This window comes from Pseudochaenichthys georgianus, chromosome 5, assembly GCF_902827115.2.
Source record: "Pseudochaenichthys georgianus chromosome 5, fPseGeo1.2, whole genome shotgun sequence".
NCBI lineage: Eukaryota > Metazoa > Chordata > Actinopteri > Perciformes > Channichthyidae > Pseudochaenichthys > Pseudochaenichthys georgianus.
Genome location: NC_047507.1, coordinates 29,788,916 through 29,803,605, shown reverse-complemented (window position 1 = coordinate 29,803,605; position 14,690 = coordinate 29,788,916). Strand labels below are relative to the sequence as shown.

At 38.9% G+C, this 14,690-nt stretch overlaps 1 protein-coding gene across 1 annotated transcript in view; it reads left to right on the top strand.

Moving 5' to 3' along the window:
* Positions 1–9,124: 9,124 nt before the first annotated feature.
* Positions 9,125–14,690, top strand: part of LOC117447217 (metabotropic glutamate receptor 4-like) — a 256,739-nt gene continuing 251,173 nt past the window's right edge. The window contains exon 1 of the mRNA XM_034083893.1: positions 9,125–9,560. The gene's annotated coding sequence lies outside the window, so the exon portion shown is untranslated. The remainder of the gene's footprint in view (positions 9,561–14,690) is intronic.

Here is a 14,690-nt window from a genome sequence, read left to right as displayed (position 1 = left end):
ACCCTTTATTAGCTCGGGGAACGTAAGAAAACAAAGCACCAGACGTTGAAGAATTGGAGCAACGGAAAGAGAGGAGGGGGAAAGGCAACACCACGCTCTGACTGGAGCGAGCCGGTGAGGGGAAACTGGCACTTTTTGCTCCAACGAGCTTGTCACGGACACTTGTTTGAGGTTCATACAATTAAGTAAAATTGTCCAACTGAGCTTGAGGAATAAAATATATCGTCCATGTAGTGTCCCGTTAAAAGTACATGATGTTGATTAATGTTGGTTTGATTAATACGTTTCAGCACTGCAGGTAATGGACAGCGCCAGCATGAGCCTCGAAACTGATTTTATAATATTAATCAAATGGTTCGCAACTTAGCTTAAAGTAAGACGAGTTCGCTTTTGTCATACAATTAAGACCTGAAACAATCATTAATAATTGTATTTTAAAAAACTTTTATGCCAGGAAATCCAATTAAGATCAAAACTCTCTTTTACAAAAGTAGCAGCCTTACAAAATCACAGCACAGACAAACAAATTACAACAGCATACAGAGATCACCACATTCTTCATGATGTACCATCATTTATCAATGAATATATTAGGCTTAGGGTTTCAAATTAATTGGATTTATTTAGGAATTAAAGGAAAAAAATAAGCGGAATAATCTATAAGGAACATACATGCTCTCTAGTTTTCTATTTTACAACACAAGTATGGAGTTTTTTGAGTCAACAGTCTGTTGGAAGAAAAACTGAGGCTTCACTGAGTGCCAATCTGTTGGAATATACAGTAGTCTCTGGTAAAAGTTTCTAGCTAAATGCAGATACGTCTTTTTTCAAGCAGACCTTTCAAATAGTACATTTGTTGTGTTGTTTCAAACGTGTTAGTAAAGTAGAATATAATTAATCTTTGGCCTCTGAAACACAACTAAATATTCATGTATATTTTGGAAAGCAACATTCAACACAATTACAATTGTATTTAGATAATGACAAAAGCACTTTAAATTGTATTTGCATAGTTCACAGTTTCACAATTTGGCTTACATCATTTGATTTGTACAATAACATCGGTCTCTCCTTTTAAATCTAAGCATTGCTCACTTACAAGCTACAGTGACTACACTGAATAGCTTTAGTATTAGAGGGTAACTGCATATAAATTGTGGAGCTGTTGCCAGGAAAATGTTCTCTCTGTGTCCCTTCCACACACTCACAAACACACATTAAAAAGAATATATAAATAGTATTGTTATGCTCTGGATATCTTGGCTGTCAGACAAATAACCACTGGCAAAAAACAAACTGGCTTAGTGCCAAGAACCAAAGTGAAGTTTGGCAGAAAAATATCTCTTAAGGACTAAAGAAAAGCTTTGTCACAAGTATTTCGATGGGGGCATGATGCTGACTAGCACTATTATTAACATCCAAATGCGAAAACTGTGTCTGAAACCCAGCTATCCATTCAAATCAAAATGCTCTATAGTCCAATTTAAATGCACCTTCAAATTGTCAGCATAATCATTTCTGAAATGAATTGTTTACTGTATTCTACTGGTAGCTTCATTACTGATATAGTTTTATGTCATTTTATTGCTTATTTCATAGTCTTATATGTTTTTGATCTACTGAAGTTCCAATACTTTTACTGCTGCAACAATCACATTTTTCCACCAGGGATCAATACTATTTCTCATCTTATTTACGTATATTACCTCTTAAGTTTCTCCCAACAGATACTGACGTTTGAGGTGGATATTCTTTTCTCATCTCAAACCTTCATTAAAACCCACCCTATAAACGGTTCAGTGTCAAAATGACAAATTATCTTTTCATATAAAAACAACATCTATTATTCTGCAAAAGTATAAATAGTATTATAGTATATATTATAGTACAATAACTTATGTTGTCTTTCAATTTCTGGTCAATTGATTTAACATTTATTTTATTCTCATTTAATAATGACTTTGTTCTTGTAATGTTATTTTTCTCTTAATATTGCCACCTAGCAGAAACAATCTAATAATGTATCATTGATGTAAATAACAAAAGACACAAGGAGGGTAGAGCATATCCAAATATACACACAATATATCCACAAGAATGCATGAAATTAAAGGTGTGAGGCTCAAAAGTCCCGGACCCCCGTCTTTACATGTCCCCCAAACGTTAAACAGAACTCCTTTACCAGATATTTTCAAAAGACATATGTATATGTAGATATATTTTATTCTTTTATTACAAATGATAAATATTTTTAGACATCAGTAATCAGATAGTCAGTAATCAGACCATTAGCAGCACACACATGGATATACAGGAGGTTAACACTATGTTCCAAACACATGTCATTAAGCTCTACAGGTGTTCACATAATTGTCCTCCTCCCCTGTGTGCTGCGTACATATTCTTGTATATTACAGTGAACGCGCATATTTTTTAATTAGGTGGACATGTTACCCTGGGCAGAAAATGTGCTTTAAAAAATTGGTTAAGTAAAAAAAACATGCATCAAAAAATGTGCTTACAAACTCACTGCAAATGTATAGTCATTGATTTGACATGGTGAGGTGAGGGGGATATATACATGGGAATACATTTCACATTTATTTTTAGTCTACATACAGATCCAACCAAGTATAATGAAAAATAAACCTTATTAGATGTATATCTATTTTTTTTAATGTTTACTTTCAGTACATACTAATGCTACAAAGGTAAACTATAATATCGTATCCATCTAAGGGTTTCACAAATTCTCTCTGGCTTTCATCCTGTGCCTCTGTTATTCTTTCCGGGGGATGAGAGCAGGCATTACACAATTACACATATCTGTATAGGGTCATGATCAAGAGCTTGCACTTTCACTATCTGCAGTTGCTAAGGCAACCCATTATCAGTCCCTTGTGAACCATTCACACTCAGGAGCAGAAACACAGTGTCAGTCACAGCCAACAGAGGGCGCTCACTTCTTTCAGTAGGCAGGTTTGGAAAAGGTGTGCCACTCTATTGTTTCAATGTTTGGGAATTATTTATAAAACCATTGATAGTCAGGCACATATTTGGTCATAAAGGTCTTAATTTGAATTTTGACTTCTTCTACTTCTATGGAGTCAGTAAACAGCTTTATTTCCTATCAAAGGGTTATATTTGATTTACTCTTTCCATTGTGGATCATTTTTGTATTCCTCAGATTGCAAAGCCTTCCTTGGAAATGTTGTGGTTTTTGGCTTTATGAATAAATAACTGACTTGACGTGATGTGATTTATTCATTGATGCGTCTAAAGCATGATAGCTTATGTTCTCAGTGATGGTGGCTCTATCATTGGATGTATATCGGGATAAAAAAGCGAGTGGCCTCCTGCACAGATTATATGTGTGTCAGTTAGGCACAGAGTGTCTGCATGCTTCAGCGGGCTTGTGGATGCAGTTAAAGAGGATAGTGGTAGACTCGCTGGCATTCTTACAATCTTCATATTACAACTTTTTTTTTGTAAAACAGGTCAAGGGAAATGATTAATGTATGGAAGTGTTTCTGGTATCATAGTGGCTGCTGATGAGGGGCTATTTGTAAGAGGAGTGGAGCTAAATAATTCAATAAACAGTGGCTGAGCAGGCCATGGCATTCAGAGAAAAATTACACATCAAGCCAGTGAGGCCGGATAATCTAATTTAGCCGCTGAGTATCAGCTCTATGATTAGGTGAGAGTAGGATTCAAAGGCAGTTTAAGTTAAAAGGTACATTAGTTTAGGTTCAGAGAACAGTGTGGCCTGTCGAAGGGCCCAGTAGATGTGTGGCTGCACAGCATGATGCCTATCAACTATATTACATGAATACTGCGCTTTCACACATCCATGATTCATAATGGCAGAATTGTTGTGTGTACAAATGTAATCTAAACTCTATAACTGCTAATCTTTCTGTGGTCACTGCAAGCTGGATAGCATAGCACGAGCTGTTTGCGTTGGCTCTTTAGTTCAAACGTAGCCTGAATGTTACATTAATATGGGTTTAATCAAGAAGAGATTTCCCCCCAGCAGTCCCAACTGCAAGGTGTAACTGTTACTAGCCAATGGAACTAAGAGACAAAACGAATGTTAGCATGCTAATATCTGACCTGTTTACCGTGATTAAAATAAATAACAAATACATACTGATAATCGTGACATGACACTTTGATAATAACGTATACTGATAATTAATTTAATTATATTTCCAGAAAAATAACACACAATACTTCAAATTAAAAAATAATATGTCAAGTTTTGCCGAATGTCTTCCAACGTTAGCTAGGTTAGCATAATGAACACTCATTATGCTAACCTAGCCAATACATATTTCTAAGTATAGGCATAACGTATTGTTCAAACAATTGGCTTTTAGTGTAAGGTTTTGTATTTTCCCCTAAAACCTTTACTTTTGAAAAGCTATGTCACAGTGTCCCTGAATGTTGATGCTGCTGTAAACAAGTTTACTGATCCTCTAGAAACCAATTTACACATTAAATATTTTGAAAAGTATTACCTAGCTGAGACATTTAATACATTTGAATGCTGAAAGTAAATGTATTCAGTCACTAGTTTAAAGAGTGAGTTTTTTGGATGAGATTTTTCATTTTATGATAGTAGCAGACAAACAGAGCAATAACAACCAGACTCCCAAAGGAAAATAAGCAAGGAAAGTTGGCCCTAATGTTGAATCTCTTAATGTGGCCATTCCTTGCGAAGATGTAGCCAACACACAACCAAAGGCTGTGCAGCAGCTGAAGTTTGTTTAACCGAAGCCTGCAAAGATATTGGCAACATGAACCTTTCCAGCACCCTTTTCTCTCCAGGTAAATATGCACATTAATGACAGGAGATTGTGTTGTTGTGCCCAGGGCCAGAATAGATTGTACTTGGCGTCACACGTAAGAGAAACAATTTACCGTGTTTGTGATTTCCTAGGCTTAAGTGACTTTTCAAAAGAAAAGAATAATCAAAATGACATCATTTAAAATCATAGTTTCCTATATAAATGACATAGAATAAAAGTCAGCTTTAGTTCATTTATATAAATAATAAAGAAGCATTTTAAGACTCAATCACTAACATAAATCCTTCTTGCAAATTCGAAAAGATACACTTTAGATCCTAATTATTCTTAATTTGATACATTTTAATCAATAATTGTGTGTGTACATTTGATCTTTTATGTTACATTTAATAAATGGCTCATTTAGAAGTGCGTCCGCATGTGTTTTCATGTTTCATATACCCATTAGGATTAGGGTATAGTGGTGATTCTAAAAATGAAGGGTGTTAGATGTGTTGACCACTAGGGGCTGCTGTCATGCCAGTTACATCCGGCCAAACTCAACATTGTATGGAAATTCAGCAATCCAACAACAACTTGTATACGAATAACTTCAAAAAGATCATGCCTACAGAATATTAGGATTGTAAATGAATGAAATTAAAAAAATGATATCGTGAGTACAAAGAGAACTTATATTGTGTTCATATGTCTGTGAATGACGCCTGTAAATGTGCAACACAAGGCAGGTAACTGTACCTTGTATATTTAAGTTTTTTATTCATTTATTGCGGGCTCATAATGAAATACCGTGGTAAAATATCCTGCACCAATAACCAGGGACTCAAAAAGCACACATGAGTTTTTAGTGAGAAAAGGTGGAATGCGTATGCTTTCACTCTACTCAGCAGACACCCACAGGAAATTGATATTTTTAGATTAAAGGTTCATACAACATCCATATACGGTACTGTATTGCCCTTTTTGTGAATTTGGCCTCCAACTACGTTCCTGTCATCTCTAAATGGAACATGACCATCTCATTCTGTGCACAGATATCCATTTAGACCTGTTCAAAAACGTTGAGTATTTTGCAATCTTTACTTAACATTAGCAGCCATTTCAAAGTAACTAACAGCTATTTCTAAAATCAATGAATGTGCTTTCATTCCCCTCAATCATCTGGCGTCAATTCAGTCTCAGAAAACAGGGGGAAATGGCCCTCACATATCCAAGAGCCAAGTCAGATGTTTTGTCCGAACAACATTCCAATTCTAAAGAAAAATCCAATTGACTGCAATGTAAGAGCAGGATCGATAAACACACTCGAGCGTCATTGTTGTAGCAGATATTTCTCTGAACTATAACTTATTGGACTATCAAGTAAATTGATTCATGTTTTGTTGATCATCTTAATGTTGCAGCTGTAGCCTATGGCCTTTCAAATGATCCAAATTAGACTACAACCAAAAAAACTAAAAACATTTGCATGGCTTTCATGAATGGGATGTTTGGGTGTATATCTTCTATAACCTACAGCTCTATAGTGGAAAGACATCACTCTTATTAGCAATATGTTCTATCTTTCACAAGATGTCCTTACTCAGAGGACAGGAGAGTACGATCCGTCTTCGTGTTTGAGAGTACACTGCAGAGGAAATGTAATTGGCTCTCCTTTGCACTCTCTGTACCATAGATATTAATTCGTCTGTGGGCGCTCTCTTATATAAACAAGACTTTTCAGGTTCAAAGGTCAGACCTGTGACAACTGTCAGGCAGCCAGCATCTAAAACAAATACATCACTCTCCCATGGAGCATATGGCCGATCTGTCCGCCATGGCTGGACTGTTTCATCTTTGTAAAAATATTGCTTCAAACAGACAGTGACAAAGTGACTCATTCTAACGCCTTCCAACTAGTGGGTGTGCGAGACAGTCAGAAACTCAATTGATATAATCAAATGCCAGCAGATCATCTGTAAACCCCCAGAGTTCGATATTAGTTGACACAGACCGATGAAAAGATGCAAGATACGCACATCAGATTGTGTGCCAACTATTATTTGATTTTTTATTATTTTCTGATAGAAAAATAGTCTCTTCCTCCTCCTCCTTGTTCTTCTTTAAATCAAAACTTTTAAAGCTCTTCTTCCGTCAGCAGAACATTCATGCAATGGCTAAAGTCTCTTTTGAAGGAGAGACAGTTGTGGAAAAAGGACTCTTTTTAGAGGAATGCATGAAGGGACAAAACAACTTAAAACAGGTCCGAGCTGTCCAAAGATTTCTGTAAATCATACACGCGCTGCTGGAGCTTTAGCCTTTAATGAATCCAATCAATAAAGTGAACATCTTGTGACCTTAGACTTTAAATGTTGTATAATGTATAATGTATCCATGAAATGAGAGACGTCTGGGGGCAGGCGATTTTGCTTGAGAGGCTTGTCTTTTTTTGCTGGGATTTTCAATAGTGACTGGAATTTAACATGGCTTAAATTCTCTCCGCCCCATAGCTAATTGAAACAAGTAATCTCCAGGGTTTGCCTCGCACAGGGGACGGGGAGGACTCAGCGGCGTAACATGTTATCCTCAGAGAAGACCCGCTCAACAACTTCCGCAGCAGAAAGCAAAGCAGGCATGATGGGTCTCCTGGTGGAAGTAAGTTCTGTATCCATTCTCCACAGCTACATAATTCACTTGTTATGCTAACTATGCTAAACAGAAATAGAACACTGGTTTGAGGAGCTGACAGGTGGGAGAGAGGCAATGCTTTGTGGGTTAATAAAAACATGTAAAACACTTTGTTCAATAATGTGTACAAGTTAGCTGTGTGATTTTTGTTTTGTGTTGTCCCCTGACGGTTCCCAAGACTGTCAGTCAGTCTAGTCGTGTAGCTGGAATTTGCTCCAGCAGAGGTAGGGATGAATATTCAGAGGCTCAGCTGCCTCCAAGGCCCACAGGGACATGACACACATCCCCTCTAAGGACTCCCCCACCTCCCACCCCCCTCTATCCACACAAGATCCCCTCCACTTTCCCTGTGGTGGAGTCAGTCCAACACTCCACAGGTGTGACCCACTCAGACATGTGAAAGACTCCGCACACGGCTCGGCCCTGTGATCAGAGAGAGCAGCTGCATACATGCAGAAAGCTGAATTATCTCCACATGCCTTCTATTGGACACCATGGAAAATTAATCAATTCCTCCCCCCCCCCCCCCCTTCCCCCAGGTCTGCAGGTTGCACAGACAAATGGATAGATGAGCAGGTGCTTTGTCTCTCTGCAAGTCTGCAACACACCCTGTAGACTTGCGAAGGTTAATAACCAAAAGATTGATCCATCAATCGCATTAAAGTCTCAAATGATAATAACGCTCCATGCTCGATTTAAAAGTAATTTCTCGCTTCTTTTGCTGGAAAATGTTGGACATATAGGTATGCCCTTGGACATGATTGTATACACTCCGCAGAATGTGGTTGCTGATAGTCAGTGAAACACACACACACACACACACACACACACACACACACACACACACACACACACACACACACACACACACACACACACACACACACACACACACACACACACACACACACACACACACACACACACACACACACACACACACACACACACACACACACACACACACACACACACACACACACACACACACACACACACACACACACACTCCACACACAGCATCCAGATTGAGTTGTTGCACTCAGTGATTGGACTTGATATGTTCGTCAATGTCTCCGCACATCCTCCCAGGCACATTGAGTCAACATATATGCTGCGCAACAGCACCTTTAACGCTGAGGCGAACCACACGCGTCATATTTGAAACAATCACAGCACATCTCCTGTTGTTGTCACCGTGACAATTGAACTGATCATGGTCATTTGATCGCGCCAGAATATAATTAGACCAGACATGATTATATTAATTTGGCAGAATATAACTGTTGCATCCTGTCCAAATGAACTGGTAAACCACATTTGATAGTCAGATCTTTAAAAACAGACTTTAATTAGACTCTGAGTGCTTGTTTGTGACTTCACAGATCACATACATCCCGACACAGAAGTCTGAAAAGGGTAAAAAAAAAAAAAAGGGGGCGGCCTAATCGAAGAAGATTAAACAAAATGCAAAGCAAAGGCTTCATGTCACACTTTCACTATGACACTGCCAAAGCGCTGGTGGTATTACATGCTGTAATCTGGCATTCACACATTTCCCCCCTCCTCATTCATTGATGGTGCATTTCCTCCCTGATAAAGGCGGTGTGCTGCGATGCCTGTAACATCAATCACATCCAGTGCATGGGGCGCGTATCGTCTTCCGTCCATCAGCTTGAAAGTGCTCTCGCCTCGGGTGTGGGATGTGTTATTCTCCGCTCTATTATCCCGTAAAAATCAGATTCTCTCTTCGCAGGAGCTGTGTTGGTAAGTGGCCGTGCTGGACGTGCCATTTATTTCCCATTCGCACACAGCCTAAAGTTGGGACTTAAGACTTTCAGCACCACTTTTCCGTGGACTGAGCTCGCTGTGCTTTTGGGGGGTCGACGCAGCATCGAAATGCGTGTGGATTCCTTTTGGATACTATTCAGAAACAATGTTTAGGTGTTGATTTACAAAACAACAAGCCAGTATCGCTCAGGAAATCCTCCCTTCACATATTGATACACCCAACAATATACGATTTTGCTTTGGATATGGGTCACTTCTTATGAAAGGATTCTTCGTGTGCAAGAGATAGAGGTAAGTACAGCCACCCAAGCGGCACAAATTGATCATTAACCGCAATCAAATGTTTAAACAAAAACGTCGTGACTTAAATGTACTGAAGTCTTCACGCTGAAGACGATACGATCCAGGATTAACATATGGGAAAACAACAAACATTATTTTACGCAAGTTGCATGTTTTAATGTTACTTCTTATTTAGATTAATCAATGATTTATATTTGTGTGACAGTTTTGAAAAAGTAGATATCTGGATTTGCTGTAACCAGGAGTGCTACGCCCAGCACTGAGGGTGCATTGATTGTTTTTACGCGTTAAGGCGCAGCGTTTTATGTAGAGCTCTGTGCCTCGCTGCGCTGCAGAGGCGCCCCACGTATCACACATAATGATGAAAGAAGGACTTAATAACCAAAATACTGGAGCTACAGGCTTAAAACATGATTATAGTTTCAGCTTTGAATGCACTGATCACACCCAACCATGGAAACATGTGTTTATTCTGCACAAGAACTGACTCTGAGTGGCAACAGCAGGAACAGCCGCTTCCTCCTCCCCAGCTCCCCCAGATTGATCTCATCTACACCTCTGTGTGTTCGTGTCTCCCTCTCAGCCCTGGAACCAGTTGAGTCACGTAGTGGAGCACCCTGGCTGGGTGGTGTTTTGTGTTGGGGTGAACAGTGTGTGAACCATCGATGTTAGTCCCTGCCTGTGCAGATGTGCAGCCTCCTGGCAGTGGGAGCGAGGCTGGAGACAGAGCTGCTGATGTGAGACTGCTGTGCATGCCCTTCTGCAAACTTTAGGTTACTTAGGCATGCATGGTTGTTACCTCAAGGCCATTATTTTGTTGACAAGGATGTATATTATGCACTGTTTGTGTACATGCTTTGTTGGCATATAAACCAAGGCTGGAGGGTGGTGGTCAAGGTCCAAGATACCTGACACACATGAAAACATGATATTAATATACCGCTTCCATTTTGGACTGCTCCCTCAGGCCTTTTTGTGGGGCCAGAGATTAGCTTGGTGCTATCTTACTCTCATTGCTCTAATTCATGGTGGGGGGGCTGCTATGATTGCAGTCAAATATGCCATTGTCTGCATTCCATCTGAACTTACAGCCAAGAGGGGAAATGTTCCTCATATGAGTGGGCAATTATCTAAAGAGTCTGACTCAGCAAAAGAGAGATTTTAATTCAATCTTGGCCAGCCTCTGAGCCCCCACGGGATGGATTTTATGTCTTATGCTGGGTTATTCTTGTTGGCGTGTTCTTCACAAACCGCAGTGACTGATGGTCTACCTGGATCTCGCTACAAAGCATGCTTAAGGAATCTCCCTACAGAGAGAGATTTGGAGCCATACTGTATGGGTAGATTGTAGCAAGCAGGAAGGTGCAGGGTTTATTCAAACAGACTTACTTTGCTGAGCTCTGCCTGGCTTATCTTGTCCTCCGAGTTAGTTTAGCAAGTGTAGACTCAGCGTTAGACCCCTGGTTTGCCTACTGCTAAGGTCTCTTTAAAGTGTCATAGGCCGGAGTGTAAGAAGCTATGATGAGAAACTGTAGCATTGCCTCATTCTTTGTTTAATAATAGACAGGGGCGCACCAGCATACTGTAGATTAGCTTGGAATGCAAATGCATCTTTACATTTCATTCTGTTGGCACATAGGGGCAAATAATGAACATATATTGGCTTGATGGAGACCACAATGATCAAAGTGAGTGAGTGGGGGTGATTCTGCTCTCCAGCTTGCAGAGAGTCGCCGATATATCCTCTTCTTTTACTGTAAACTGCTGCCTGCATGGATCCAAGAGCAAAAATGCAATAAACAAATGTGTGCTCTGTTTCCCAAAACAGACCCATGGTTGAATTCCCGATAGATCTCCATTGTTCCCTTTTACAAACGCTTGTGCTGGGAAAGAGAAAATGTGTGTGTGTGTGCAGTGTACATAGCCCAGGTTCGAGCTTCACTCTCCTCCCGGCAGACACCATCTGCTCACTGGGGAGGTTTTCCAAACGATTCCATAATAAAGACAGGGGAAATGAGAAACATGGCTGCACTACAAACAGGCTCAGATGTGTTTTTTCTTTAAAATGAAAAACAGGTCACAAAAGGTAACAGTAAATAAAGCCCACGTACCTAAATAACTACATGACTAGGTACAAATCCATGCCCTAATTAATGCCTTCATGTTGCAGTAGCAGATGTATGTGTAAACAAATACACAAATACACACACCTAAGTATTTTAAAAGCATTTTTTCATCTGGTCATTTGTCGGTTTTTCAAGAAAACATCCTACAATTAGTGGACCACATTTAATCGCTTTGAGGACAGTTTCTTTGTATTTTAAACATTAATGACATACAATGTTGTCAAATATATATCACAGTCTATCCTATTTAAGCTAATGGTTACATGGTGCCGATATGGAATGTATCAGCAGGATGGCCTGAAAACCATTTATTCTGAATTAATGGACTATTGACTCTCAGTCAGAAGATGCCCTATTTTAGGCTGATGGATGGAAATCTTTGTCCATGTAACAGGTAATCACACATACACCGACACTATTATCCCTCTGGCTCTCTGCTTTTTAAATGTTGTGCATTAGGTTGGACATTTTGAGAAAAAGCAACAGGTAGAAATTAGACCTTTGAATTGCATTTTAACATCAGTAATACATCTTTTAAAGTCATTCGCTGCCGAACACTGACCTCCATTGAGTAGGGTGACTTTCGCACAGAGCATGGATTCACCCCTTATTATATTTCTGACATATCATTCATTCTGAAATAGTGTGGAAAAACGATTGCATTTTGGATTATTAACAATGTGGAGAAACAACAACACTAAGATGAAGAAGAGTGATGTTGTGTAGAGTCATCATACATGCAGATTCTTCCTAGGGCAGCATTGTGTGAAATGGAGTGTGAAATGAGTGCACTTTACATCCGTGCAGTGGATTATACACATTATCTTACACTGGGGTTCGAGAGCATCTTGCCTCTCACCTGGAAATCTGTCATCAAGTAACACTCGCCTTTACTCAAGTCCATTTAATGTTCCTCACATGCCTCAGTCCTGTTCTATCAGTCCATGCCCGGAGGTCCAGAACCGAGTGAAATATTGTCTTCAGACATACTTGAACTTATTTTGAGAACAACACAGTGCTAGCTTTACTGTATAATTGTCAATCACTAAAAAGTACCCAAACTAACTAAACCGTTTTCTGCTCTTCATTTTTCCCTTTATTAAAAAAGATTGTTGTACGCCTGTCATCTTGATGGAGCAGAAATGTGCTTTGCTGTGCTTATAGTTGCATCATAAATAAACACCTCTCTTGAAGTTACATTCAACTCAAAGCACTTTGACACATAAAACCTGCATTGCTTATTTATTGTGTTGCTGGAACAAACATAGAATACACTTTACATTAATATGTTTGTAATGCAGATGCAATGGAAAACTTTATAGGGCATTTTTACCTTTTTAAGAACTAAATTACCAAATACATTTGTTGTTGTTTTAATATTGCAGCACACATATGTACTTGATAACATGTGTGTGAATACAAATATATAATGTATTTGAAAAAGAAAATGACCAATAGGAAGTAAAAGTACTTTTTGTTATGCACCAATGTTCACTGCACAGTGGGTCTGCATCACAGAATAGCTAGAGGCATCACTCTGTTGACAGACTAAAATGCAGTCGGGGAAATATTGTAAGCATAAAAAGAACAGCTGAGATCACAGACACAGCCACATGTTGAGTTGTCCTTATGTGCCTAAAGGTATATTTTAGCTGAAAATTAACTGTTCCTCTTTTGGGGTTGAAATGTTGCACTACAAACTGTAAGGACTGCAGTTGAAGAAGGTAGGGTTGACCCTAACCCTAACCCTGAATGGAAAAAGGCGAGAAATGTACTTAACTTTAAACGCTTTGAATTTCACACCTTAGGTACAAATTGCAACAACTATTTTTGGCCACTTGGGGGCACTGAAAACACCTGTTAAAAATATACCTGACATAGCACCACCTTTAAAATACACCTGCTTTTTTTTTTTAAAGATTCAACAGTAACGACATTTATATTCCTTATTTGTGTTTCTGATATATATTTTCACTCTCTTTTAGCTCTGTTCTTTTCTCCCTCTCCTCAATGCTCCATTTTGTTCATCAGTTAGGCACTGGCTGTGTCTGTCTGCTGTTTGGTGCATGTCCTGTTCTTTTTCAGTGGAAACAGCTGCCTGCATGCTGTAGCCGTAAATTGACACTATGAGAGCGATGAGAGTAAACCAATACAGTCAAGTCGGCTGTAAAACCAAAATATTGAGCTAAAAGGTACACAGCTCAGTAGAGCTGAGAGGGGCTGCAGATCAGCTGATAATTCCCTGTCGTACGGGACTACTTTCACATCACAAAGTCATTTGATCCATCATTAATGTATAAACATATTGTTTCTAGCTGCTTTAAATATAGCAATATTCAATGAAATACATAACTCAGAAGGATACATTTAAAAAACACGACTAATCATGATGAACAATAATATGTGCCAGCAAGTGATGTCATCTTTATATGAGTATTTATTTTTAAATTAATTTAAACAATGATGAAGAAGACAAATGTATGAGGATTGGAACAATAGCAAATTAAATCACTATAACGGTATTGTTGCAATAGCTAAAGAAAATGTAAAAAAATAAAATAATGCTGTCAGTCTCTTGATATATCTTTAACTTAATTTAATATGTGTTTTGTCTCTCTTTATGCAAATCATTGACGCTCAAATTGAGCAACCATGAAAATGTCTGTAACCATGAGATCAAATAGGCACCGAAGTATTTACGTATTATTAATAACCTACACAATTCTTTACCCATCACAGTTATCGTAAAATGACACCCAATGTGAGAGCCAGGTCTGAGAATGAGAGATGTGACAGCCATTATGTTGCAGCAACTCTTGCCTCCCATTTCCCCAAACTGTGATTTCTTCACCTGCTACTCGTTGTGTAATGTTTGCTGATTGCAGTGCTCCTGTATTGCACCTGCATAATGAAATGATAGAATAAGGAGCTGCTCAGTGCTCTCACATTCCAGCTACTCAGTAACCACATTTAGATACTATTTTTTCTCTCC